Raw genomic sequence first — 25,437 nt, forward strand, 5'->3', positions numbered from 1 at the left:
AAACGTTTTGTTTATTTATGATCATCATGATCATTGATATCGGCGCGACTTCGGCATAATTTCACATTTATTCCACACGATTATTAACTTACTTGCTATTCATTAACAGTGACGTAGTGGCGGCATGGACGAACGGAGGGAATATAATTCAAAAACGTAAAGTCAACGTTTTATGACGAAAACAGATGATATTTTATGGCGCGCTCACTTATAATTTGATTTCTTTTAGAATATGGGATATGACCCTGGCAGATTTTCATTGGCACATTTTTTTTTGTTATATTCAATTATAATATGGTCATCAACACTAAAGCTTGGCACAATTCACAATTTAATTGTATTAATTTTATTATTATTTTTGGTATTGTTCACTTGTTCGTTTATTTTTTTAGCAACTTTTTTGTTTGTTTTGTATTCATGGAATAATAAATATTTTTTTTGTTTTGCCAAGTAGAACTGCACACGTTGCGTCTAAATCAGCGTCGCCCAACAGAATACCATCAAACTGAAGCAAGTGTTTATGTATAGGCGAAAAAACAACAACCACATGATGTTTATCAGTCGTGTTTTGCTCCCGTACACTGTGAATGAGATAGAATGGCAAAAGCAAAACAACTCAGTGGGCGCCCGCAGTATACAGATGGGCGACCCTGGTCTAAATAATGTTATAGCAGCAGACAGTCTCAGCACAAACTAGCATCTTATCGACAAGAGATTCAGAAACGTTTTAAATGTCAGACTTGAATGCGAATTTAATATAACTTCGTCTGGCAGCAGTTGTAGTGCGGAGTGACTCTGTTCTAAAAGCAATAATGAGAGTGGGGAGGTCCCTCACAATGCGGTTCGTTAGGCGTTTACTTGTATTTAGCTAATCTATGAGACTGATCTTTCGTCAATAGAATATCTTCGTGGTAAAGAACCACATACCTACATACCTTCAGCTATTATTGTGTCAATTTTGTTTAGAAATGATTTATCTGTTTGGTGTTTTTGTACTATTGTTAGCCGGCAATAGGTTTCAGAAACAAAAACAAAAAACATTGTAGATTATGTTCTCTTATGTTTGAGAGAATACCATTTTGTGAGACAATTTTGGAAACATTCCCCTTTGTTTTGATTTACTGAAAAAATTTGTTTTGTTCAACTCTATACAAAAATAAATAAACAAATAATCCGTAGCCAGTGAGTAAGAGGCAAGTCGTGAGAATCTCCCAACCGGCCATCTTTAAATCATTTTTGCACTCTGCACACTCTCTTCCATTGTTTTTATTTATTTGTACTTTACATTGAGAAGTGCACAGTAATTTTATATCAGACATACATACATATATATGTATTTACAAACGTGTTTTAATAAAAATAAAAATAACAAAGAACAGTGGGTGAAAATTTAACAATAAAGAACTGTTAAAAATGTATTACTTTCTAAAGACTGCTACATATAACGTTTGTCAAGTAAATGTTTTAGAACCAAATTTTATGAATTAAAATTAATGTATTTAATTATCCTCTGCCTTAATTTGGTTCGGCTTGAGGTCAGTGCAATAGAAAACAATTTTTAATTTTGTTTGGAAATAGTTTGGCTGAAGGTCATTAAAAGACTGTTTTTTATTAGGTTTTATTTCCAATATTTCAATTGTCTTCGACAATCATCCTCAGGGATATGTTTTAAAAACACAAATTTATAATTACAACTTATAAAATATATAAATGCAACACAAGTTATTCTCATTTTACCTGAATTTATGGAAGAAGAGCGACTATTGTCTTTCTAATGTCAACGTCAAGTGATCTTTCGTCGATGCTTATGAACAAAGTTTCTATACATATGTGCACAGTGGTCTGTGTCAGTCTTAAAATTTATTCTTTTGTCAGTCGGTATATTAATAATATGAAACATTTCTAGAGTAAATCGTCTTTTGTAGTTATTTTCATGTGCAAGAATGTCAACGTTTTTAAAATCAGGCTTGTGTCCTGTTTGCGTGCAATGAGCTCCTAATGCGGTTTTTTGTTCAATAGGTTTGTCCGTTTTTGAGTTATTTTATATACTAAATTGCAGATATCTTCCTTTTTAGTTTTTATTTTGCTTAACATACTGTTGACATTGTTGTTTTTCCTTAGAGCTAGTTGGTAATTGTCTTTGTTATAAATATTTGAGTTACAGAGCCTTTCAGAAAATCCTGGAATGTACGTTACGGACTTATATGATTTTTCATTTACATTTTCCCTTTCCTCATTTTTGTTTTTAATTTTTGCGTGTTTTATTAAGTCATTAATCGTCTTCTTTGGGAACTCATTTTTGGACAATATTTGCCTATTTTTATTTCAATGGGGTCGTGAAATTGTTCATCACTTATACACTAGTGATCATCTGAATAGGTTTGAATTTTTTTCTTTTTATATGTTAAGGTATCCTCTGATGTGTTCGTATTGCAGATCCATACTATTTACTTTTTGCGAGTCCTATACTATGCCAAAATTCCCAAGAAAAAACTTGACGGTGTTGCCATATTTTCGGAAAATATACCAATTAATTTTTATACCCGCCACCATAGGATGGGGGTATATTAAGTTTGTCATTCCGTTTGTAACTACTCGAAATAATCATTGTAGACCCCACAAACTATATATTCTTGATCAGCGTGCAATTCTACATCGATTTAGCCATGTCCGTCCGTCTGTGGAAATCACTCTAGCGTCTGAACGGATTGACGTAGGTGGATGAAATTTTGGAAAATCTATTATATGTACGTAGGACTTTTGGTATTGAAAGCGGGCTATGTAGGTCCACACTTTCGTATAGCCTCTATACAAAATGACGCGTGACGCGTCGTCATTTTAAGGAATTTTTAAGATATTTGTCCCATTTTACCACCGAATTGGTTGTAATTTGGTATTTTGTGTCTCCGGAGGCCAAAAAACATTCCTACCAAAGTTGGTTTATATAGGTCCACGTTTTGGTATAGCCCCCATATAACGTCCCATATAAAGTACGCGTCATTTTAATATATTTTGAATGTATTAGTCCCATATGACAATATAATCGGTTGTAACTTTGTATTTTGTTGTTGTGTATTTATATTGAAAGTAAGCACGCGTTTGATAATATTTAAATAATACTTAATTTATTAAATAACTAATAACAAAGATAAAAAAGATGTAGATTGAAAATGGAGTCGAACGTTTGATATGTTTGATGGTTGAAATCGAAGTGAACAAGTTAATAATAACTAGTAAGTAAAATGGCTGTTACTAAAAATGTAGCGAATAGTTAATTAGTACAAAAGATACATTGATAGAATAGAAAAAGCATAACATAGAATCAGTGTTGCCATGTGTTTGAAATAACTATTGAAATACACCACATTTGTGTTTCCAGAGGTTAAGAAACATTTCTACCATAAAATGTTTATATAGGTCCACGATTTATATAGGCCCGACGCAAAAAAACGGCCTCTCTAACATATGCCCCAAACATATTTTGCAGCAAACATATATATGTTTGCAACAGTCCCAAACATAATATATGTTTGGGTCTGCAAACAAATATATGTTTGGGTGGAAACAAATAGATGTTTGGGTGCAAACATATATATGTTTGGGTGCAAACAAGGATATGTTTGGATGGAAACAATTTTATGTTTGGGTGCAAACATTTTATATGTTTGGGTGCAAAAAAATACAAACCCAAATGGCACAAAAAACAAACACATGCACCAATGGGCGCTTACTGAGAGCAAGGGAGCGTAAAATTCAATGTAAAACAATTTGAAATGTGTGCTCACTTGCTCTCAGTAAAAACTCACTGGCTATCTCTATAGTATACACACAAATGTTGAGGTTGTTTACTGAAAGGCAAAAGAACAACAAACACATAGGTACATACAAAATTCTAAAGAAATACATAACACACTTTAATAAAAGAACAAGTAAGAAAAGCGTTAAGTTCGGTCGGGCCGAACTTTTTATACCCTCCACCACAAATTTCAGCCATTTCGGTGGATTAATGTGGCCACAACCTTCAAAATACCGAAATTCGGAAGGTACCGTTCTATAGGGGCTATATGATGGCGTGGACCTATACCTACAAATTTCTGGGGGAAAGTTTTATACGCCTAAAGAAGACTAAATACCAAATTTCAGCCATATCGGTGTGATAATGAGGCTAAAACGTTCAAAATATCGAAAATCGGGAGATATTGTATTATGGGGGCTATATCAACACGTGGACCTATATAAACATTTTATGGTAGAAATGTTTCTTAGCGTCTGGAAACACAAAATACAAAGTTACAACCGATTCTTTGGTCAAATGGGTCTAATACATTCAAAATATATTAAAATGACGCGTACTTTATAAGGGGTCTTATGTGGGGACTATACCAAAACATGGACCTATATAACCCAACTTTGGTAGGAATGTTTTCTGGCCTCTGAAGATACAAAATACCAAATTACAACCAATTCTGTGGTCAAATGGGTCTAATACATTCAAAATATATTAAAATAACCCGTACTTTATATGGGGGCTATACCAAAACGTGGACCTATATAACCCAACTTTGGTAGGAATATTTTTTGGCCTCTGGAGACACAAAGTACCAAATTACAACCAATTCGGTGGTAAAATGGGCCAAATATCTTAAAAATTCCTTAAAACGACGACGCGTCATTTTGTATGGGGGCTATACGAAAGCGTGGACCTACATAGCCCGCTTTCAATACCAAAAGTCCTACGTAAATATAACATATTTTCCCAAAATTTCATCAACCTACGTCAATCCGTTCGGACGCTAGAGTGATTTCCACAGACGGACAGACAGACAGACGGACGGACATGGCTATATCGATGTAGAATTGCACGCTGATCAAGAATATATATACTTTGTGGGGTCTACAATGATTATTTCGAGTAGTTACAAACGTAGTGACAAACTTAATATACCCCCATCCTATGGTGGAGGATATAAAAACTGATTGAAATAATTTGTAAATAGTCACACTTTTAAAAAGGAAAAATATATAGAAACGTAGTTGAACGCTTCTCCTTAGTTGTGAAATAAAACAAATTGTCCTCATAGTTGAAATCATCAGCGGGGAATCGGCATCTAGAATAAAATGATTATGTAATGTATTAACTAAATATGGATATGCCATATTTCAAATATACATAAGTATGTATGTAATTACCAATATTAAATGCGATTTCTTCCTTGTCCAATAAAATAATTCCATTCAACTTTCCGATTCAATTATAAAATGTATTGTGCATTTAATTTACTAAAAAGCACAATTTCTTTAAGAAAACACAAAACACTGATTTATTCACTCACTTTACCGTCTTGACTCTACAAAGGCATCTAAAACACTGAAGAAAAAAAAATATATACATAATTCATATCATTTCTTCTTCCTCGCCTGCTAAGTTGTTTAACAACAACAAAACAAGAAACACACGAGTTTGACCCATACATGCCATCAAAGCCCCCCTTCTTCGCTTCTACGTCTTCTATTATACAATACACACAACTTCATTATAAACCAGCATTCCACAGCTGCGAGAGCACTTTTATTACTCTCGTTGACAAACATCCTCTCTCCACCCATGAAAAAAATGTTCTAACATAAAAAATATGTTTTACCCAAACATATCAAATTGAGATATGTTACAAAATGTTGCAAACATATATTTGTTTGGACCCAAACATATTATGTTTGGATCCAAACATATATTTGTTTGCAACCGGTCCCAAACATATATTTGTTTGGATCCAAACATATTTCTAACATAAATTTTTCTGCGTGTACTTATTATTGAAGCGATTTGCATTCGCTACCTCCATTACAACGGTAAAAGTTTTTTCAGGGGGCAAGTCCATATTTCTTGGAAAACGATAACTCTCGAACTTTTCAACCGATTTGGTCCAACATTTTATCCAAACTTAGTTTCATGGGGCAATACCGGTCCACAACTTCCGGCACTTCTCCCCAATATTTAAAAAAATGTCCTTAAAATGCTAGGACGATATTGGTCGAAACTTTGGTTCTCCTAATATTTTGTCCAAATTTAGTTTAACTTGTGGCGGCTTGAAAATACTCAATTATTATTTACTTTACAAATATTATTTTTATTTCATCAAGTTGCCTTTGGCTTTGTAATTTTCTATTATCAACTTAGCATTGATTTTCATAATTTATGTATTTTGTGACAAACAAAATAATTTTCATTTTTCTAGTTAGTTCTAATTTGTCCTTTGAAAAATAAACATTAAATTTTTTTATAAAATTAAATTGTTGTGGATTTATTCATTTTTACCCAACAAATTGGTGACCTCCGACAAAAGAATTCAAATAAAGAACTTCTAATGAAAACGGACGCTACAAATGCATCAACAAGCCCATCAAGCTCAACAAATACATCATCAACAATGGAAGTTTCACGAGTAGCTGTGAAAGCTCCTCCATTTTGGCGTTCCGATCCGCGGCTTTGGTTCAAGCAAATAGAATCACAATTTATCATGGCCGGCATTACGCAAGATTCTACAAAATTCCACACCATTGTTGCATCGATTGAAAGCAATATTTTGGAGAAAGTTGCCGATATAATCATCAATCCTCCTGCTGAAAATATGTATGACACGTTAAAAAGCAAACTTATTAGCAGTTTCTCGGATTCAGAGGAAAAGCGTCTCAAGAAGCTTTTGACGAACATTGAGCTCGGAGACAAAAAGCCTTCCGAACTATTATCCGAAATGCGGTCATTATCTCAGGGTAAGGTTTCCAACGATATTTTGAAGCAGCTGTGGATGCAACGACTTCCGCCACAGATGAAAGCAATTTTATCCGTTAGTGAAGACAGCCTGGAAAAATTGGCAGCGATGGCCGACTTGATTGCGGATAGTAGCGAATCAGATGTATGTAGCTTCTCTCCATCAAACACTCGCTTAGAAGAAATAGAGAAGAAATTAGAAGCGCTTTGCACACGGATGGGTTCATTCCGGATGTCAAGAAGCCGTGGTAAGTCATCCTCAAAACATCAACGTTCGAATTCTGGAAGCAAATCAAAACCGTATTGCTGGTATCATTTCAAATTTGGCGAGAAAGCCAGAAAATGTGTTGCACCATGCAATTACAGAACACCAACATCGGAAAACTGAATGGTGCACCGTCTTTGGTGACGGACGAGTGTACCCCAGAAGTATGTCGCCTGTTTGTTCGAGACACCAAATCGAAAATCAGGTATTTAGTAGATACAGGAGCGGATTTAACGGTGTATCCTGTCTCAAAATCCATGCGCAGTCAACCTCCCAGTCAATTGATTTTGTATGCCGCTAACCAGACACCGATCAGGACGTATGGCACAAAAACCCTTTCCATAGACTTGGGGCTGAATAGATTGTTTAAATGGAATTTTGTGATTGCTGATGTACAGAAACCTATTATTGGATCAGATTTTTTGGGTAAATATGGACTACTTATTGATATTAAAAATAATAGTCTTATAGACCCCCATACCAATCGGAGATGTAGTGGATCCGTAGCAAGTGTGGAGGATTCCTCAATTAAATGCATCTCAAGCGCATCTGAGTATAACTCATTACTTCGAGAATTCCATGATTTAACAAAGATCAATTTCAAATCGAAGGCAAAGCATTCAGTTCAGCATCACATTGATACAACAAAAGGTCCACCCGTTTCCTGTAAACCTAGACGTCTTCCACCTGAAAAATTGCAAGTTGTGAAAAAAGAATTCGAGGAAATGATTCGTCTTGGTATATGTCGCCCATCAAATAGCAGTTGGGCTAGTCCGCTACATATGGTGAAGAAACCCAATGGAGAGTGGCGCCCGTGTGGAGACTACCGAGGTTTGAATGCTCGCACAATTCCAGACCGATACGCAGTTCCACATATTCATGATTTTGGTTCATTGCTTGATGGTAAGATATTTTTTAGCAAGATTGATTTAGTGAAAGCATACCACCATATACCGGTGGCCGAAGAAGATGTAAAGAAGACAGCAATAACAACACCCATAGGGAATTTCGAATTTCTCAGGATGACATTTGGATTTTGCAACGCTGCACAAACGTTCCAGCGATTTATGCACGAGGTATGTCGAGACTTGGATTTCGTTTACGTTTATATAGACGACATTCTCGTTGCATCAAAGAGTCCAGAAGAACATCAACAGCATCTTAGGAAATTATTTGAAAAACTTCGCGAGTACGGTCTCACTATCAACATCGATAAAAGTGTATTTGGAGCAACTGAATTAGAATTTCTTGGTTATCTTGTGACCAAGGATGGATTGAAACCTCTTCCTAGCAGAGTTCAGGTAATACAAACATATAAGCTTCCCAGCACTATAAAGGATCTTCGCCGTTTCCTGGGTATGATCAACTTCTACAGAAGATTTCTGCCAGGTGCTGCAAATTCACAAGCAATTTTACACAGCATGTACAACGGTAATGTGAAGAACGATAAAAGCGTTATAAATTGGACTGAGGAACAAAAACAGGCGTTTGAGCAGTGCAAACAAGAGCTAGCAAGTGCTACTTTATTGTCCTATCCGCGTGAAAATGCTGCAACATCAATTTGTGTCGATGCATCCGATTATGCCATGGGTGGTGTCCTACAGCAATATGTCAACGGTGAGTGGAAACCGCTTGGATTTTTTTCTAAGAAATTGTCGCCTACTCAGACAAATTATAGTGCATATGATCGTGAACTGTTGGCTATATATTCTACACTGAAGCATTTCCAGTATTTCTTAGAAGGTCGTCAGTTCTGCATTTTTACGGACCACAAACCTATAACATTCGCTTTTAGGCAGCGTCCAGAGAAGGCATCTCCAAGGCAACTTCGACATCTACATTACATTGCGCAATTCACAACAGATATACGACATATTAGCGGAAAAAATAATGTTATTGCTGATACCACGTCACGTATAGAAGCAATCAAAACACCCCAATGCATAGATTTTACAGAACTAGCAAAGGAACAGAAATCCGATGAAGAATTGCAATCAATTTTATCCGACAAAAATTCTGGCCTACAACTTAAGCTTATGAAAAATGAAGGATATGAGATTTACTGTGATGTATCCGGCTCTACTATAAGACCTTACGTAACACCGTCATTTCGAAAGTTGGTTTTTGATACTCTTCATGGATTATCTCACCCTGGAGTGAAAGGTACGGTAAATTTAATTCGATCACGTTACATCTGGAAATCGCTGAGGAAGGACGTGAGCGAATGGGCTAAATCCTGTATCGTGTGCAAAAGATCAAAAGTTCAACGACATACAAAAAGTCCACATGCCGAATTCACACCTCCAACTCAACGTTTCAAGCACATCCATATAGATATTGTTGGCCCATTGACACCCTGTCAAGGTTATCGATATCTCTTAACTTGCATCGATAGGTACACAAAATGGGCAGAAGCAATTCCCCTTGCAGACATTAAAGCTGAAACAGTAGCGGAAGCCTTTGTCAGCGTATGGATTTCGCGATTTGGTGTACCAACGGAAATTGTTACGGATCAAGGAAAACAGTTTGAAAGCAGATTATTCCGGCAACTTGCGAAATTATGCGGATCAAGAGTAAAGCACACAACTCCCTACCATCCTCAAGCAAATGGATTAATAGAGCGATGGCACCGAACTTTAAAATCAGCTTTACGATGTAGTAACAATAAGGACTGGGTAAGTGCACTACCGCTAATCCTGCTCGGCTTAAGAACCCGAATTATCACAAATTCTGAGGTATCCGCTGCTGAAATGGTTTATGGAAGCAGTCTATCATTACCTGGAGAACTTATCATTGATTCGCAACAGCTACAAGAAGAATCCGATTGGATAGCCGAATTCCGAAACAAGATGATCAATTTAAAGCCAGTTATTACAGGATATCACACGAGTAATAAACCTTACGTCAACGAACAGCTGAAAACATGTCAATATGTTTTTCTAAGATGTGATGCAGTCAAGAAACCACTGCAACCACCGTACACAGGCCCACACAAAGTTGTTTCCAGAAGCGATAAAATTTTCATGATTCTTGTTGAAGGAAAAGAGAAAGTTGTTTCCATTGATAGATTGAAGCCGTATATAGTATCCGATGAATTGAACGATCAAGCACAAGAGGCAAAGAAATCAAAACCCATAATAAAGAAAGTTCGTTTCGCTGAATGACAACGCTGGAGGGGGAGTACTGTGGCGGCTTGAAAATACTCAATTATTATTTACTTTACAAATATTATTTTTATTTCATCAAGTTGCCTTTGGCTTTGTAATTTTCTATTATCAACTTAGCATTGATTTTCATAATTTATGTATTTTGTGACAAACAAAATAATTTTCATTTTTCTAGTTAGTTCTAATTTGTCTTTTGAAAAATAAACATTAAATTTTTTTATAAAATTAAATTGTTGTGGATTTATTCATTGTTACCCAACAAATTTCTAAAATGGCCCATATCGGTCCTCCCTTATTGTACCTCCCCCACAAAAGTTCAACATTTGTGTCTTCGAACGTTCCCACGCCACTCACAGTGCAGTTAATTCCTAATCCACAATTTTGTCGGCAAGTTCAAATATTCAAAAAGGGCCACAAATTCTGAAGAGACCCTAAATACATTCAATTTGTCCGTAGATGAAAGTTTCACTTCACATTGGCTGAGGGTATATCTCTGTCGGCAAAGCCGACTGATACTTTTTACTTGTTTTTTTTTTTTTTTTTTGGTTATTAAGTTCGACCTTTATTTTGATTATTTTAAATGTATTAAATGAAAACGAGCTCGAGGTCTTGGATGTCCTTCTTTATTATACAAACTAAGTCATCAACATATTTTGTTCATATCAGAGCTCCGAAATACTCGCTCGAATTCTACTCGCGAGTGAAATTCGAGCGAGTTCGAGCGTGAATACTCGCGCGAGTAGAAAAAATAAATGGAGTATACTCTATTTTTACTCGTCACTTGCGAAGCATATTTCAGACTTGCTCGTTTTTACTCGTTTGCGAGTACGAGTACTTGAAGAGTACGAGTTTTGTAAGAAAAAAAAAAGAGTGGGAGTGAAAATGCTCGAAGTAGAGTACGAGTTTACACGAAGAGTAAAATCAAGTAGGAAAATGTATTTATTTTTTGACCGTTTGTGTGGTAGGAAACAGTTTTTCATGTTTCTGTGGACTGAAGGTAGAAAGGGCAAGTTGTTTGAAATTTCGGAGGTTCGAGGAGGGTGGTCGGAGGTTCGGAAATTTGGAGTAGGGTGGTCGGAGGTTCGGAAATTTGGAGTAGGATGGTCGGAGGTTCGGATGTTCAGAGGAGGGTGGTCGAAGGTTCGGAAGTTTGGAGGAGGGTGGTCGGAGGTTCGGAAATTTGGAGGAGGGGGGTCGGAGGTTAGGATGAGAGTGGTCGGAAGTTCGGAGGAGGGTGGTCGGAAGTTCCTCCGACTACCAGTTCCAGTTAGAAGTCAAAATAAGGTACTAGATATCTAGTAATATGTTCTTTTACTTTATAAATTGGTAAAAGTGGCAAAGGTAGTAATAATTGTGAACTGATCTCATGTCAATTGTATGCTTTTTGAAGTAAGTCAACGATTATTGGCTAAAAAAATGTAAAACTTGAAGATTATGGCACTTAAAGGAACAGAACTTAGGTTGACTTTTATTATGTTGTTATGTTGACTTTTATTTAAACTTTGCATTCACATCAGATGATGTTTTAAAAGCTTATTTTGAACGGCTCCTTATTCCTACATGTAATACGGAACCTAATTATTTATTATGCAATGATCAGAGTATGGATGCAATTCTAGACAGAGAGAGCTCAGAAGTGTAAAGACAAAGGTGAAGAAGGTATACCATACGAGTAATTTTTAAAAATCTTTCGTTCAGGCATAATATTCCCAATACATAAAAAGGAAAACTAATGATTGGAATGATTAATAGTAGAAAATCAGAGTGGGTGAATAGACACAAAATATTAAAGGAATACCAAGCGGGGTTTAGAAAAGCACATTCTACTGTTGATAATGTTGTTAATCTGTAGTGCGATTCTCTAACTCTTTTTTGAGTTACCGACAAAAATCGGTAAAATAAAAACGCAACTACTGATAGCAACAATCAAGCTAAATAAAATAGAATGAAAATAAGAAAGTATACGCAAATTTCGTGGACTTTAAGGCACCGTCGATCATGTCTCTTGTGATCTTCTAAATTAAAAGCTTCAAGAAATTGGTCTTTCATCAAAAAACGTTGGCTTTGTTAAAAGTATTTATGAAAATGCAAAACCGGTTGTTTTGTCTGGTAGCAAGCAATCAGAATATTTTGAGACTAGCGCGGGAGTGATGCAAGGCTGTTTGCTATCTTCAATCCTATTCGGTCTATATTTACGATTATCTTGGTGGAGATCTGTATGTCGATGATCTAAATATCCGTCTGCTTATGTAATAGAGCTGGCAAAAAATCGATGGCACAATCGATAAAATAGATTCTTTTTTAAAAATTAAATATGTAGATAGTTTTGCCTATCGATATTATCGGAACAAAAATCCCCAAACTTAAATTCATTAAAATAAATAGAAATTTCGCTGCCTTTCGGTTTTGTGTGTGTGAGAAAGTAAGTCCGTAGTTACACGTACACATTTTTCGGAAAAGTAAAATGCATTTTTTTTTAATATTTTTATAAAATAAAAGCAATTGTTTATTCTCCTTTACATTTCTGTGAACTACTTGTGCAAAATGTCAAGAAAAGCATTGACATTTCCACCATTTTCATCACCAAATTAATGGTGTTGACAAATTAACGATAATATCGATAGCAATCGATATTTTAAAATATTATATCGAAAATATCTAATGTTGGGAATATCGATGGTTTGGCAGCTCTATTATGTATGCAGACGACATAGTGCTGATGGCAAATAACCCCAAATCTCTTCAAATCATGATTTATAATTGTGCTAGATGGGGAGTGGAAGTAAATAAGTTGAAATCTGAGATATTAGTTTTTACAAAAGGAGGAAAACTTTCGGCTGATGAAAAATTGAGCTTCATTGGTGAAGTAATTATCATTAATCAAACATGAAACAAAAAATGAAGAAGCTACAAAAATAACCATATTTGCTACATAGAAGAACTTCTTTTCAAAACCGTTTTTAACTGTTTAGGGTTACATACAAGGACGCAAAAATGTTGTATTTTATTTAAAATAAAAAAGAAAATGACCCAAAAAATGAATTTTTCCACATTGGAGCTTTATTCTCCGAAGAAACAATACAATTAGGCTTGCTATTTCCACAATAAAATTGTTTTTAATTTTCACAAACATAAATCACCGAATAATTAAAAACAGCTTATTGATTGTTTTCAGGAAGAAGAAGAGTTGTTAGTGCTTGCTAGAAGAAATTTGTCAAGCAAGAATTTGCATACTCTTAGTAAGCGAACTGTCAAAACGCCTCTCTCGATTCGCTGTCTTTTGATGGGTTTTTGTGTTAACAGACGACTTCCAGCAACAATTGGTACAAATTGTTACAAGTTTAAGGTAACCAGACAGACCTATTATTAGGTTATTATAAAGCCATCAACAGATATGATGATCGACCTATTCGTTTTCGAGCTTATCGTTTACAAAAAAGCGTTTAGCAGGTCGCCATTTACCACAAAACTATGCAATATTTTTCAACAACAAAAATTCCAAGGCAGTTTAGGATGTGCTTTTTATACCCTCCACCATATGGAGGGTATAATTAAATTTGTCATTCCGTTTGTAACACATCGAAATATTCGTCGGAGACCCTATAAAGTATATATATTATTGATCAGCATAAAATTCTATGTCGATTTGACCATGTCCGTCTGTCCGTCCGTCCGTCTGTCTGTCTGTTGAAATCAAGATACAGCTCGCAATTTTAAAGATAGAGAGTCAAAATTTGGTACAGAAGTTTTTATTACTTGCAGGATGGTTGGTATTGAAAATGGGATATATCGGTCCACGTTTTGATATAGCCCCCATAGAACGGTACCTCCCGATTTTCGGTATTTTTAAGGTTTTAGCTTCATTATCCTACCAAAATGGCTGAAATTTTGTACGTAGTCTTCTTTAAGGGTATAAAACTTTCCCCCAGAATTTTGTCGGTATCGGCCCACACCTTCATGTAGCCCCCATAGAACGGTACCTCCCGATTTTCGGTATTTTTAAGGTTTTAGCTTCATTATCCTACCAAAATGGCTGAAATTTGGTACGTAGTCTTCTTTAGGGGTATAAAACTTTCCCCCAAAATTTTGTCGGTATCGGTCCACACCATCATATAGCCCCCATATAACAGTACCTCCCGATTTTCGGTATTTTGACGGTTTTAGCTTCATTATCCTACCAAAATGGTTCAAATTTGGCACGTAGTCTTCTTTAGGAGTATAAAACTTTCCTCCAGAATTTTGTCGGTATCGGTCCACACCTTAATATAGCCCCCATAGAACGGTACCTCCCGATTTTCGGTATTTTGAAGGTTTTAGCTTCATTATCACACTGAAATGGCTGAAATTTGGTACTTAGTCTACGTTAGTGGTATAAAACTTTCCCCCAGAATTTTGTCGGTATCGGTCCACACCTTCATATAGCCCCATATAACAGTACCTCCCGATTTTCGGTATTTTGACGGTTTTAGCTTCATTATCTTACCAAAATGGTTGAAATTTAGTACGTAGTCTTCTTTAGGAGTATAAAACTTTCCCCCAGAATTTTGTCGGTATCGGTCCATGCCTTCATATAGCCAGCATAGAACGGTACCTTCCGATTTTCGGTATTTTGAACGTTGTGGCCTCAATATTCCACCGAAATAGGTGAAATTTGGTATTAAGACTTCGTTGGGGGTACTCAAACTTCCCCTTTAAATTTGTCGGTATAGGTCCACGCCTTCATATAGCCCCCATGGAAAAGTACCTCCCGATTTTTCGTATTTTGAGATTGTGTCTTCAATATTCCACCAAAATGGCTGAAATTTGGTATTTAGTCTTCAATGTGATATAAAACTTTTCGCCAGAAATATGTCTGTACAGGCACACGCTTTCATATTGCCCCATTTCTGACTAAAATTCGTCGGTATAGGTCCACGTTTCGATATAGCCACCATAGAACAGTACCTCCCGATTTTCGTAATACTGAAAATTGTGACGTCAATATCCAACCGAAATGGCTGAAATTCGTTATTTCGTCTTCCAAGAGTTATAAAATATTCCAGAAGAGTATTATCAGTATAGGTCCACGTCTTCCTATATCCCCATAGAAGCGTACTTCTTGATTTTCGGTATTTTTTAAGTTTTAGCCACATTCTCTTACCGAAATATAGGAAATTTGGTATTTAGTCTTCTTTGAGCCTACAAACTTTCCGTCAGAAATTTGTCGGTATAGATCGACGTTTTGAAATAGCCCCATTGAATGGTGCCTCACATTGTTTTACCGAAATTGCTGAAATTTAGTATTAAGGGCCTGTTTATGTATGTCGATAAGAAAATGAATACGCAAGAAAAACTACCAAATTTGAGTGTGCTTTTCAAATTTGTTTTTGTTTTGAAGAAAAAGCAAAGGAAAAAATATTTCCAAAACTAAGGTTTGGGTGTGTTTCATGCGCACACATTTTCGTTTCGAAATACATAAACCGGGGGTAAGTCTTCTTCATACACGAAAGGAAACTAATTATTCCATTTTACTTCAATACAACTTGTGGTGGAGGGTATAACAAGTTCGGCCCGGCCGAACTTAACGCCTTTCTTACTTGTTTAGGTTAGGTTGTTTTTTTTCTAGAGAAAGCTAATACTTCGCGTGATATGAGTTCGGAATATCCCAATGTTTAGGTTCATTACTTCATACACTTCTCGCACTTAAGTTTTTTTGTCTTTGTAACAACGCTATCATTTTATTCGCCATACTACTGTCGATAATGGCTCGAATGATCTAAAATACCCGATAAAGTGGTAGTCTTGCAATTTAAGAAGATCAGTTTAATAATGAAGTCCACGAACACCCAAAAATTTACACGTTGGAAAATTCAAAAACTTTTCCCACTGTGCACCGGTAATAGAATGTTTTTCAAGCTATAATAGAGAAGTACTCAATATGTTGTTTAATGTCGCAGTCAGAGAATACAGCAGTAACAACAACAAAACATCTAATGAAATACTTAAAAACTGATTAAAATGTTTTGTTGAAATACAATAATAACAAAAACAACACGACTAAAAGGCATAGTGACGACAAAAACATCGAAAGAAATCTGTCACATTTCAATGAATGTGTCATATGTTTCAATGTCTAATCGAAAACTGGGTACATGTCTTTTTTAATTGTTCAACTTTTGTAAGAAATGGCGAGAAAATATGACATTTTCGAAATACATACATATGAACATATAGAAAAGTAATAAGGGGAAGCAATAATTGTCTGTGATGTCATTGGTTAATTTTGCACAATAAATTCCTACGTCATAGTTTGCAATAACGTATTAAAATGGATTTCAATTAATACTAGGCAAGTAATTGGGGAAAAAGTTTAATTTCCGTTATAATGTAAATAATGTTTATAAGGCTGGTTTTAATATGTGTCAGAGTTTTTTGTTTTAATATGAAGTTGAGATACAACAAATCGTCATAATTTATCTTTATATAAATTAATTATCAGTTAGAAACAGAATTGATTGAAAAATGCATTCTTTGTTCTTGAAATAAAAAATGAATAAGTTCGCTAGAAGTCTATTTAGATCGAAAAGTATGTATTTACTTATTTTCTATATTTCACTTTTTTATATAGAGAAAAATGTCCCTTTGTCTGACCACATTGCTCTTGTACTTTTCTTCCAAATATACTTACTATGTGTGCATGTACGTAGTTGTGGAACTATAAATTAGGGGAAAGACCAAGTTATTGATACACGTAGTATGAGGGAAATAAATGTCTGGTGTCAGAAAACTTTAACGCTTATTATGAGCTTCGGCATTCCATGTCCCTACATGTTGCACGACGGATGAAGGCGTTCCTACGAGGATAAGAGGAGATGGCTAGACACCACAATTATGGCACCCAGTGTGATAAATGGATTGTCCTGGCAATACAACATTCCGCTTAGCCTATACCACCTCGTTAACATTACAATTTGCGATGAGCGAGTTAGGTTAGAATGAACTCAAAGTTAGGTTAGGTTAAAGGACGCCCAGCTGTCATATAGACAGCCACTCCACTCGGCTGTTGGGGAGTTGTGGAGAGGAAATTAGGTATCATAGGTGGAAGAATAATGGTGTATAAAGCACATGTTAAACAGTGGAAATTGAGAGATATATAAAGATTATATACGGTTTAGGTTTAGAGAGAGTTTGCTATGTTATGGTGCAGTAATTCCTTCTCGCTGAAGACATCTCATGTCTTTGGCGAGTAGAAGTAGAGTTCTTGGCTCGGTTTGGTCGAAGGTTGTCAGATATTGGATCGTGTTTTCCCCCATGATTCTCATTCTACGGGTCACGAGCATTGGGTATCGGCATAATGGGTGCTTAATCGTCTCCTTCTCATCCTCACACAACCTGCAGCAGTCAACATCATCATCTCCTTTTAATTTAATTGTTGTCTTATTAGGACGAATGTCATTTATCTGTGAGAGTTCTATTTAATTGGATTAATTGAGCTATCATAAAGCACGAACAGACACAACGCGGAAGTTGGACATCGATAGGCTGCAAACACAACAGATAGCCACAGCATATTCCACTCAACTAGCCCAATTGCTTAACGCGAGCACTCCTTGTCCTTGTAACATAACAACACAATGGCAAAATATTGCCCACTCCATGCAAACAGCCGCAAAATCCATACTTGGATTCCACAGACCTCCACAAAGGAATTCATGGTATGACCAGGAGTGTCGTGCTGCTACCGAAGATAAAAATGCGGCATATAGAGCTACTTTACAATCAGTAGCAACGCGTAGCGCACTAGAGAGATATCGGGAGAAAAGAGAAACGTCTTTTCCGCAAGAAAAAGAGAGAAATGGAAAAGCGGGAGTGTGAAAAAATCGAGATGTATAGGAGCCAGAATGAAGTCCGAAAATTCTACCAAAGAGTGAAACATCAAACAGATGGCTTTGGTACAGGCACATCCTCCTGTAGAGACCAGCAAGGTAATCTGGTAACAGATACAGATAGCGTGCTCAGGATATGGAAGGAATATTTCTCCAATCTGCTGGTATCCAATAGTGGCGAAGACGATGATACCGCAGATCCAATCCCAGAAGATGGTATAGAATGTATACCACCCGGCCAAGATGAGGTAAAAACAGCAATCAACCGGCTGAAGAATAATAAAGCAGCAGGAGCCGATGGCTTACCAGCCGAGCTGTTTAAAACCGGAGGCGACGCGCTGATAAGGTGTATGCATCAGCTAGTTAGCACCATCTGGCAGGAAGAACGCGTACCCGACGATTGGAACCTGAGCATCCTATGTCCCGTCCACAAGAAAGGAGATAAGACTGTATGCTCCAACTATAGGGGCATAAGTCTACTCCCTATTGCCTATAAGATAGTGTCAGGGATACTGTGCGAACGAATAAAGCCTATGGTCAACGGGATAATTGGACCATACCAATGTGGCTTTAGACCTGGCAAGTCCACCATTGACCAGATATTTACCCTGCGGCAAATCCTAGAGAAGACCCAAGAGATGCAGATCGACACATTTCACCTTTTTGTCGATTATAAAGCAGCATTCGACAGTCCCCTCCGATCAAAGGTATTCCATGCAATGTCTGAATTTGGTATTCCCGCAAAGCTCATCCGGCTTTGTAAGATGACTCTAACTGATACTAGGTCCTCAGTTAAAATTGGAAAGAACCTCTCCGAAGAATTTTGTACCAAAAGAGGTTTCAGACAAGGAGACAGCCTTTCGTGTGACCTATTCAACATTTTGCTGGAAAAGGTAATACGAGATGCAAATGTCAAAAGAAATGGCACAATTTACACCAATAGCCACATGTTACTTGCCTATGCTGATGACATAGACATCATGGGACGATCAGTAAAGGAAGTAACTGATACCTTTAGGAAGGTCGAAGCAGAATCTGCGAAAGTGGGTCTGGCGGTAAACGGCGAAAAGACCAAATTGATGGTGTCGACGCGCAAAGCGTCCATAGAGCTCGGACCAACCGTAGAAGTTGGTACCTATAATTTTGAGGTAGTTAAAGACTTCGTCTACCTCGGCACTGCCATAAACACAACAAACAACATCAGTTGTGAAATAAGAAGAAGAATTGTATTGGCCAACAGATGCTACTATGGATTAAGTAAGCAATTTAAAAACAAAGCCACATCTCGTCAAACAAAAATAACACTATACAAAACGCTGATACTACCCGTGCTAATGTATGGCTCCGAAGCATGGGTACTTGCGCAAGCAGATAAGGCAGTGCTTGGTGTGTTTGAGAGGAAAATTCTTCGAAAGATCTACGGGCCGATTTGCGTTGACGGTGAATATCGACGTCGTATGAACCACGAGCTATATGAGCTATACAAAGACATGCATATAGTTAAACGTATCGAGATGCAACGATTGCGTTGGCTAGGCCATATCATGAGAATGAGCGATGATGAACCCGCTAAAAAGGCGTATGAATACATGCCACATGGCGGTGCACGCAGAATCGGCAGGCCTAAGCTTCGATGGAGCACACAAGTGGATGAAGAAATGGAAAGGCGCGGTATTCCAAAAAGTCAAGCGAAAAACAGAGTGGAATGGAGATCTTTTCTTAGTTCGGTCTATGGAACAAATGTTCTGTAATGGGCCAACTAAGTAAGTAAGTAATTGAGCTATCATCACCTAAGGAGTTTTGCATTGAAAAAGTGATATGTAGCGAAGTCCACACACATCCAACCAATATGCTACGATCGTTCCGCTGGTGGTATAATTGAGCTCATCAGGCATATTTAAATGTGGTGCTAGACAAAGACTCAGTTTGAAAACTTGTATATATACTAAACTTATTGCAGTTGTGAAGTATTTTTTAAGCCATTTTACTATCAAGTCAGCCCAGTGTTTCTGGTCTTCATATACAATCCCATTTGCAGGACATTCCCCCTACTCTGCAGTGACTCGTAATTACTCCTACAGTTAGTTTCAGTGCGGATTTCCCCATGGAAAATAGAGATGTGGTCCTTCGCTTGGAGAGGATAAGCCAGATTGCCTAGGACACCCCACAGCCGGGTTCGTTGTGCCAAATCAGACCATCCCTGTCCTGGTATCTTTGTTCTAACTGCCGCATGAAGTGGCACAATGGTGGCTTGATTGAGTTGTCGATTTCATTGTCGGTTGACTCAGATCCGCAACGCGCCAATTCATTCAGTTTTTTTATTTCCCTCAATGTTGCAATGCCCCGGGACCCAGCACAAGGTAACGATTGATTTTAGGGCCTCCAACAAATCATTTCTGCAGTGCAAGACCGCAGCAGACTTAATTCATTGGGATCTAAGTGATTGACTATCCACATAGATAGTAACGGTTCCAGCTATGTCCCCTTCCATGTTTCTTATCAACTCTGCTGCTGTCATGACCGCAAAGACTTCGGCTTGGAAGACACTAAAATTTTCGTTTAACTTGTAGGAGAGCCGTAGATTGAGGGTATAGATGTAGACGCCTGCCCCTGTTCCCTTTTCCATCTTGGGGCCATCGGTATATTCCTCTATACCGGGTAGATGTGGGGTGGGACACTCGAATATCCTAAAAATAATTTTTAGTCGACTTGAGTTAGGTGACAGTGGTTGCGTAATCGATTATATGCCTACCTCCTTCAAGTTTGACTCCATAACCGTTATCTTCCCAAGCAGGGGCGCCTGGCTTGAGTTCATATATCCTCTGGGCGGTCTGGCAATATACACAGACGGGTACAATATAGAAGAAGGTACTGGCGCTGGCGTCTACTGCGAGAATCCGCCAATTAAAAACTCATACATGCTCAACGACAATTGTAGTGTTTTTCAGGCGGAGATTCTTGCTATCAGGAAAGCAGCTGAACTGGTGAAAGGGCTTGAAGCGGTCTTACAGGACCGGTGACTATAAATGTCGATAGTCAGGCGGCCCTCAAGACTCTCAAGTCATGGATCATAAATTCAAGTGCTATTCTTGATTGCAGCAAAGCTCTGCAGGGTATACGCGATATCGTAAAGCTATGTTGGGTTCCGGGTCACAGCAACATTATGGGAAACGAGGTAGCAGATGAACTAGCTCGAGGTGGCTATAAGTATATCGACTTATCAGTTGATGAAACCGTCCGGCCACCGATGTGCAATTACTTCGGGAGACCTTCAATGAGAGGGCACATGAAAGATGGTAATCGAACCTGGTTGTAGGATATCCTGGGCGATCTGAGTCGGAGAGCATTCTTTTCTGCCAGCTCTTGCACCACGAGTTTCAACTGATGATCTAGTAGTACATTAAGGGCAATCTGTGGAGTGTTTTTCATGGCACCGGTAATAAAAAGTATTTTGAACGGTATTTATTTTGTGAAGACGTTCGGACATGACTAGATAGACTAACCTCGAGATGGTGCTGCCGTCAAAATTCCTATAGGACAAATATCGATGGCCCCGTTCAAAACATCTGCCAAACATGCGACACAGGCCCGCACGACGGACTTCACCTTTTCAACCGCCCTGCCAAACCTACTCAACTAACTCCAGTAGCTTTATGATTGCAACCCATCGAAGCAGCCACATTCCAAGAACTGGAGATAGACCCAGAGTCTGAATAAGCAGAACAACGAACTTGCAAACGTATAGGTCGATTATGCATTGCAACCCAACTCCTGAAAATTAAATTTTTGCATTGAAATTTATACTTGTTATCGGACGCAACTGTACTGAAGCAGGGGAATGGCAACATATACCTGGCGTCAGTATATCTGCCGTATGATTCACCGACAGCGGCTGGTGAGGGAAGCAAAACAGGTAACGAAGTACTACTAGGTGGCGACGCTAACTCACACCACGTCACGTGGGGAAGTACTAATACTAACAAAAGGGGCCAAGCCCTTTTAGATTACAGTCGAAATCGCTTATAACGTCGTCGTTTATAACGTCATATCGGTTATAACGACGATATCCAAAAGTCCCAAATCTCTGGGGCCCTTTATAGCCCTATCGCTTATAACGACATATCGGTTATAGCGACAAATTCCGTCGGTCCCTTGACCGACGTTATAAGCGATTTCGACTGTACTTGAATACTAACGACCTAATAACACTTAACACAGGGAATACACCCACCTTTGTTAACAAGATTAGGGAAGAGGTATTAGATATAACAATATGTTCCGAAAATCTTATAAACGATGTACACGAGTGGAGGGTCGTGGAGGAACACTCCTTCTCACACCATAAGTATATTAGATTTAAAATAGCTAGGCCATCGCCTAACCCGATAACCTTCCGAAACAAATCCAAAACAAATTGGACAAAGTTCGGAAAACGAGTAAAAGAAAGACTTGGGCAACCAGATGAGGAATGCCTAAGTAAGGAGGACATAGAGATGTCCATAAGCTAACCGAGGCACTAGTAAGGTCATTCGAAGAAAGTTGTCCACTTCGAGAAAGGAAATCTGCCTACGAAAAACCCTGGATGACAGGGGAAACAATCGAGGACACGCTGGGGCTTTTGATGAATACGCATTTCCCGCCGACCACTACGGCAAATGTAGGGATATCGACAGTTGGGGAAAATGCTACGGACGAAGCACCAAACATTGATGAAACAATGGTTAAAGATGCCATCAACAGTTTCAAACCTTTTAAAGCAGCGGGACCAGACCAGGTCTTTCCGGCCTTACTCCAAAAGGAGGTGGACTATATTTCATCCAAATTAGCTGGTATCTTCAACGCATGCTTAAAATTTGCGTATACCCCTAAAGCCTGGCAGGAGGCGAGGGTAGTGTTTATCCCCAAACCTGGAAAGGCTAGCTACGCAATTCCTAAGTCTTATCGCCCGATAAGTCTAACTTCTTTCTTACTCAAAACCATTGAACGTATAGTCGATACCATGATAAGGAGCAAGATCCCAAACGATATGCTTAAATATAAACAACATGCATACGTTAAAGGCAGATCAGTGGAAACCGCTTTACATGAGGTAGTACACCACATCGAAACACCTTCGACAAGAAGATGTATACACTGGCAGTATGCATTGACATCGAGGGTGCTTTCAATAACGTCAGCACTGAAACCCTTATCCAATCCTTAGATAATTTTTATGTGAACCGGGCCCTTAGGAACTGGATAAGCAATATGCTAAGGAATAGATGGATAAGTTGCGGGCTACACGACGTAACGAAACGGGATAAAGTTGGTCAGGGAACGCCACAAGGGGGGAATTTGTCACCTCTCCTGTGGGTTACTACCATAAATAGCCTACTGAGGACTTTAACTAAAGAGGGATTTGAACCAGTCTGTTATGCAGACGACGTTATAATACTTCTGAGGGGAAAGAACCCTAATTTGTTATGGAGAAGGGCCGAATCGGCTCCAAAACTTGCATATAACTGGGCTAAACCAAGAGGTCTAAACGTAAACCCGAAAAAAAACAGAAATATGTCTTTTCACTAGGAAAACAAAACTGGGTCACATCGAGGAACCTGTTTTCCTTAAGAAGACTATAAAGATTTCCAATAAGGTCAAATATCTGGGAGTAATCCTGGATAGGAAACTTAAATGGAAGGATCATATCCAAGAACGAGCCAACAAAGCAAACAGATGTTGGTCAACTTGTAGAAGGGCCATAGGCACTAAATGGGGTCTCAATCCAAAGATGACACACTGGCTATACAAAAGCGTAGTTACACCCATCCTAACATCCTGGAAACTGCTGTTATACAGACGGCTTCGGTTGCCGGATCACAATACGGTCCTTCAAGCGGAGGTCAGGGCGATCACAGAGTGTCTGAACTGGTTTAATGCTAACTCGAGACCAACTACCGTTAACGTCCTTACGGACAGTAAAATGGCAATCAATCCAATAACATCCAAGACAGTAAAATCGAAAACTGTACTGGACTGCATAAATACGATAAACAATTATTCCCAGCAAGGAACAGTGCGCATTATATGGGTACCAGGCCATGCGGGGATTAAAGGTAATGAAAGAGCAAATTCTCTGGCAAAAAATGGCAGGGAATTAGCAACAATAAACTTAGACAGCGCAAAGCCTCTAAATGCGTGACGTCTAGAGTTAAAAAATTGGGCAAAACAGGCCCATACATCCCTATGGAATAGAGAGGAGATAGGGAAAACCATTAAGATTCTCTGGGGGGACCCAAACGAGGATAAAACTAACAAGTAAAAAAGCATTAAGTTCGGCCGGGCCGAACTTTTCATACCCTCCACCATAAAATATTCATTCCTGTCCCCAACTTTAAGTGAGTACGTTAAAATGTCAGATAATGTACATAAAATGCTTCATTCGGGAGGCCCTTTTTTATGGTGCCTATATCTAACTGTTGACAATTTTTGGTGGACTAGAAATTGGGAGGTACCGTTATATAGGGGTTATAATAAAACATGTTGACAGTTTTTGATGGGAGCTTTTAATGTCAAATAACTCCTAATTCGGTTAAAAAATTTAGCTAGAATCCTCAAAATATCGAAAATCGGTGCATAACGTGGGAACTTCAAATGTCATTAACCGATAGTTCGGAGTATCTGGGCTATACGAAAATATGAACTTAAATGAACAATTTTTGTTGCAGAATTTTTGTTGACTTTTAAATTTCAAATTACAGAAAGTTCGTCCAAAAAATAAAGCTAAGGTACGGAAAATCGGGAGGTTTGTTTTGGGGCTATACAAAAACATGGACCTACGTTCGGTTAAACATTTTAAGTAAAATCCTCAAAGTACCAAAAATAGGGAAGTATCGTTATATTGGGGCTATGTTGAAAATTGTTGATGCAGATGTGTGGTGACCACTACAACCTTCAAATGTCAAATTACAGTTAGTTCTGTTAAAAATTGTAGCTAAAATTGCCAAATTACTGAAAATTGGGAGGTACCGTTACATGGGAGCTATATCCGAACATGGACCTATGTTGACAATTTTTGATGGAGAGGTGTTGTGACCATTAAGAACTTCAAATGTCAAATTACTGCTTGTTCGGTTTAATATTGTAGCTAAAATCATTAAATTACTGAAAATCGGGAGGTACCGTTATATGGGGGTGACCACTAAGAATTTCAAATGTTCAAATTACAGATAATTCGGTTAAAACTTGTTGGTAAAATTCTCAAAATTCCTGAAATCGGGCGGTAAAGTTATATGGGGGCTATTCCAAAACATGGACCTATGTCCACAACTTTTGTTATATAAGTTTATTGACATTTAAGAACCCTAAATGTCAATTGATAGCTAAATCGGTCTG

General features: G+C 37.9%; 1 protein-coding gene across 2 annotated transcripts in view; it reads right to left on the reverse strand.

The window, feature by feature from the left end:
• The window catches only part of Zip99C (Zinc transporter Zip99C), a 62,142-nt gene that overhangs the window by 28,183 nt on the left and 8,522 nt on the right, over window positions 1-25,437 (reverse strand). Inside the window, exon 1 of one of the 2 annotated variants that reach the window (XM_073960460.1) lies at window positions 93-729. The exons of the other annotated variant lie outside the window; for it this stretch is intronic. The gene's annotated coding sequence lies outside the window, so the exon portion shown is untranslated. Of the gene's footprint in view, window positions 1-92; window positions 730-25,437 lie in introns of those variants that run through there. 2 annotated transcript variants of the gene reach the window in all.

The sequence above is a fragment of the Musca autumnalis genome, unplaced genomic scaffold, assembly GCF_047663935.1.
Source record: "Musca autumnalis isolate F117 unplaced genomic scaffold, ASM4766393v1 scaffold_1, whole genome shotgun sequence".
NCBI classification, from domain to species: Eukaryota; Metazoa; Arthropoda; class Insecta; order Diptera; family Muscidae; genus Musca; species Musca autumnalis.